This window comes from Setaria viridis, chromosome 3 (assembly GCF_005286985.2).
Source record: "Setaria viridis chromosome 3, Setaria_viridis_v4.0, whole genome shotgun sequence".
Taxonomy (NCBI): domain Eukaryota; kingdom Viridiplantae; phylum Streptophyta; class Magnoliopsida; order Poales; family Poaceae; genus Setaria; species Setaria viridis.
In genome coordinates this window covers 37,995,212-38,000,148 of record NC_048265.2, presented here as the reverse complement: position 1 = coordinate 38,000,148, position 4,937 = coordinate 37,995,212, and the positions used below count along the sequence as shown (strand labels likewise).

At 44.2% G+C, this 4,937-nt stretch overlaps 1 long non-coding RNA gene across 5 annotated transcripts; it reads left to right on the top strand.

Moving 5' to 3' along the window:
* The first annotated feature begins 318 nt into the window (after positions 1 to 318).
* On the top strand, positions 319 to 3,341 carry LOC117849538 (uncharacterized). Of its 5 annotated transcripts, none has more exons than XR_004639045.2 (5): positions 330 to 1,283; positions 1,535 to 2,409; positions 2,543 to 2,599; positions 2,808 to 2,941; positions 3,011 to 3,341. It is a non-coding gene; the product is annotated as an uncharacterized lncRNA (long non-coding RNA). The 5 variants fall into 5 exon arrangements; XR_004639044.2 differs by having other exon boundaries at positions 331 to 1,283; positions 1,539 to 2,409; XR_004639046.2 differs by having other exon boundaries at positions 321 to 2,409; positions 3,027 to 3,341.
* Positions 3,342 to 4,937: the final 1,596 nt, after the last annotated feature.

The following is a 4,937-nucleotide window of genomic DNA, read 5'->3' as shown; positions in this document are numbered from 1 at the left end:
GCAAATGAATTAATTTGACAGTCCGCTACTTTGTGCAAAGTAGTGCGGCTGGACTTATATCATGGCCCCACGTCAAGAGACGAAACGTGAAAGTTAAACCTATGAATTAAATCCATACAAATTCAAACAAAAAATCACTTTCAACCCGCCCCAACCCGCATTTCCGATATACCCAACCCGCCCCAACCCATTAGATACTAAAACCCATTTTAACCCATTCAAATACACCCCACGTCACAACCCGCCCCATAAAACCCATTTCAACCCGCCCCACTAGCAGGCCTACCTTCCCCCCGCACTAGGCCGGCCCCCAACGCCCCCTCCCCTTCTTCCTCCGTCCCTCCCGGCCCCAGCGCCCCTCGCCTCCCTACCGCCGCCGCCGCCGGCCGACCCCCGCCGGCGCCCCTCCCCTCCCTCCCTCTCCCGGGCCGCCGCCCCTCCCCTTCTTCTCCCCTTCTTCCCTGGCGCCGCCCCTCCCCAGCCTTCTTCTTCCCCGGCGCCGCCCCTCCCTCTCCCGGATCCGGCCGGTGGAGACCGGTGGCGGCCGGATCTGGGCTCTGGTGGTGGCGGGCGGCGGGCGGCGTGGCGGCGGGATTCGTGGTGCTGGCGGCGGCGTGGGTGTGCTGGCGGCGGCGTGGTTCACTACGCGGCGGAGGAGGGGCAGGCAGATGCGGTGGAGACCATTGTTCGGCTCGCCAGGTGTAGCGTGGAGGACAGGCTGCTGGAGCTTCTCGGCGGCAAGAACGACGCCGGAGACACAGCGCTGCTCGTGGCCGCGAGGCACGGCCACGGCGAGACGGTGGAGGTGCTGATGAAGTTAGCGCCCGAGCTGGCGGCGGAGGTGAACGGCGCCGCCGTCACCGCTGTACCTGGCGGTGATGAGCGGGTCGGTGCGTGGTTGCGGCGGCGGCGGCGGCGTGGGGCGGCAGCGGGCGTGGTGTTGGCGGCGGATCTGGTGGGCGGCGGGCGTGGTGGGTGGCGGCCGGTGGCGCTGGTGGTGGCACTTTGTTTTTTTTATTTTTGGCGGAAAATAGTTGCCGAGTATTTTTTTTTTTGCACTCGGTAAAGTCTTCTTTGCCGAGTGCTCGACGAAAAACACTCGGCAAAGTTATTTGCCGTTACAATTTTTACCGTGTGCCCTTTGCCGAGCAAAGGTTTACAATTTTATTTTTACCGCGTGCCGTTTGCCGAGCAAAGATTTGCCGAGTACACACGGCAAAGTTCCCGTTCCCCGTCACCAGGATGTGCAACGATGAACATGTGTGCTTCAACTTCGACCCCGGGTATTTTTCCGTTCCTCCCCAATATGGTCATTCTGATTCTCAAGAATCCACATGTTCTATCTGTGTAGGGTTTCTTTGATTTTTTTTTACCTTCTCCGATTAGTCAGTGTATTACTCTACGCCTTGTAGCCTATAGGTTGCTGGACATGTGGACCTAATCTTGATCCGAAACTTCCTTTTATAATGTAATTGCTGCTTCTCAATTCTTATTTATTAGCAAATAACAATGTTCTTTTGTTTGTATTTACAAGACAGGTAGGAATTTTTCACAATGGAAAAGCACTTGGCTTAGGTACTTTCTAGCAACTAAAATATGCGGTAAAATTTTTCTATGCACTCATACGAGATACTCATATTGAAATTCTCTAAGATTACTATATAATTGATCAATTACTAGTAAGAACACTTCATTGATGGGATCCAACAGTTCATGCGGGCGTGCAACTATGGCAAGGTGAAATCGTTAACATCAGAGGAAGATACATCATCCTTTGTTTCTCTTTATTCCAATGCCCTCTCGCATCAACATTTGTGACATGAACCTTCAGATGTGCTAAATGTGACCATAGTTCCATTTCAGATATTTGGCAAGTTCCTGAGAATTCAATTCACTATTGGTGAGCCTTGGCTGCTTCACTGTAATTACGTACGCACTTCCCTGGTATAGTGTTTAGAACAATTTATAGCACTGAGGATTTATTTTTTAATTCTTGCTTAATTATTCATCTTGGCAAGTATCAGTACTGGAGGAGGATATTCGGCCTGTTTGTTCCTTCTTTTGCAGAAGTGACACCTACTGATATCTGTAGACATTGACAAGGGTGTTTCCTGTCTGCTAAGTAACTTTGTTCATTTAGTGACTGCTTGCACTTTCTAGTAACACACATTGATTGTGAAAAACGAAAAAGATGCATGATCTGATTCCATTGCCTAAGTAGGTTGGCCTGTACTATAGCATTTTCTGTCCTTAATTCTTATTGATCTTGTGCTGTCCTTTGGTTCTTTTCTTTTTCCTGAACAGGGTACAAAGAAGCACTTATGGAGATCCAGGCTTTAAGAGTAAACTACAGTACTAAAAACAAGAAGCGTGAAGCCCTTGAATCTCATATTTCATATCTTAACAGAGGTTAACTGAAACTTCAGTGATTGTTCAAGTTCAAATTAAATTTCCTGTTCTCAGAACACTTTAATTGTGTAATAGCTAATCATTTACTTTCAAAGAAAGAAAAAAGAAATGAGTAATTGTTTATGCTATGCAGATAATGAGTGATTAAGAAGACTGTACACAGAAACTCTGTTCAAAGTTCACCAACCAGGTAGGTTGCTACTTACAATGTTCAACTATAATGTGCTGAAAATGTAGTGCTTAGATGATGTCACAACTAAATTAATTGGAATGTTTAACATCTATCTAGAGCCCATTTTCACCTATGATCTGACATAAATATAGAATAGGAGTCTTCATTCCATGAAAGCAGCTTTAACAAATGGTTATGACTTGTTGATTTCCTAATGCTTCTGTAGTTTGGTCTAAAATGAGTTCAAGGAAGGAGATTATCTTAGCACTTTAAGTGTCTCAACATCTGTTAAGTACCTTGTGATGCCAGAAGATAATGTGGGGTTGTATCATCAAGTTTTATCATATGATATCTGGTTTGGTCAGTATGAAGAGCCTACCATTGTTAATAAACTTTTGGAATATTTCTGATATGCTTGATGTTATTCAGGTGAAATTTCATGCAGAAGCTCAAAGCCTGAAGGATGAACTGGAGCCTTCGAACTGGAGAAGGCAAATAGTGAGCATGCCTCAAACTGGAAGAGGCTAAGGCGTTGGGCAAGATGGCTGTTACATTGTAGCTAGTTGGGGAGTCGCAGAGCAGAGGAAATCCCATGGGAGATGCCTGACTGCCAGGCTTAACAAATATATGGTTTGAGAGAGCATTTCAAACATTATCAATTATGTAATATCATAACATACTTGTTTTTGTCCTAATAGTTACTAGTATGAGCTATCATTTGACACAACAATAAGAATTTATGCCAAATTATTACGGTTGAGTCCTTGGAATGCTGGCTGTGATTTCCTTGGAATGTCATGACCACTTTAAAGATTATAACGTGCTTGAATTGCCATCTTATTGACAATGATTTGTATTACAATATACGGGCATTGGAAATACTTCATATGTTGGAGATTTGATGCTTAAAGAAGGAATTTGCTTCACCTGTAGCAATGTACATAGGCACAATCCTATTAACTAACTAATTTTTCTATTAAATATTTTTTAATATTTATGCTTATGTTGTTCAATACTTCGTGTATTTCAATATGTACGGGCACGATCCTAGCTTTTTTTTATTAAAAGAGGAAGTGCAACTAATCGAGTAAGATTCTCAATGAATGATTGCAAGATGATGGAACTTCATGTCAGGCGTGTATTTCGCTTCAAATATATCATTAAAGGAAAAAACAGTAATCATCTGAGCAACAAACCTCGAGTACAGCAACCCTGAGCAACACTTCCCACTTAAATGCACCAAATGATCACAACAAAATTACGAAGCTCACAAAACAAAATTAACTATGTTATCTGAATTTCAAACGGCCAATAACAGTACCAGTCCTATGTCTCATCACATGACCTAGCAACTAAACTAAGGAAGCAGCCAAACTGGATAAATCCACAGTCACAGCCACCCCCAGGAATCTACCGTCTGCCACCGCTCCTCAACAGGCACTGCTCCTGCTCGAGCCGTTGTGATGTGTTCAGCACCTGGAACGATCCTGAACTCTTTAGCTTCCAGGTGGGTCCGAAGATTGTTCCTCATCAGACTGTTCTTTCAAGCTAAAACATTCCACTGCTGTGAGGGCACTGATCACCACGGTGACCTCTATATTGGGTTGCCAGTAGCATGGAACCAGCTCCCAAGTCTATCATTCCCGATCCATCTCACCCCTATATATGTTCTTTTCAGGCAGGAGCATACCCAAGTACATGTTTGGTAAGAGATACACATACATGGGTAATCCATATTTATCATGGGAGCTAGCCTTCTCTACTCTCACATTGCCGTACGTGGCTCCAAGTGTCGTCAGATCATTAATTGCCTCTAAATCATCGCCCATATCAACTATTTCTTTTAATGGTTTGAATATATTAGCTAAAGAAGTGACGAGTGACGACAATGATCAACAAAGCTCTTCTGTAAGGTTCATGTGTAATACTACTAGTATGCGTAAAAGATAAAATGACACTTTGTACGTTGGAATATGGAAAATAACGAAGGCTAATTGACTGGACGTTTTAAGAGAAGCTGAAAATTTGATTGTTGATCTCTCTTCGATTAGTGACCGTGATTATGTGGAGATAGTCGAGTTCATTGCAATTGATCACTCACATGCCGTGTTTGGAGTTTGAACCACGGAGTTCCTATTATCACAAGGAAACAAACCCTAAAGAAGACTGACTCCCTTACCCGAGCCGCAGTTTTCTTTTTGGGAAATTTTTATTTCTGCAGCTGCAGGATTTAGCTTTACAGAATGCACACACTACGTACACGATAAGAAAAAACAAGAAAAAAAAATGGAGCTCACTGGAGGATAGGAAGGAGCACACCGGTCGTTAGGATTGGGGGCTTCGGGGGTTTCATATA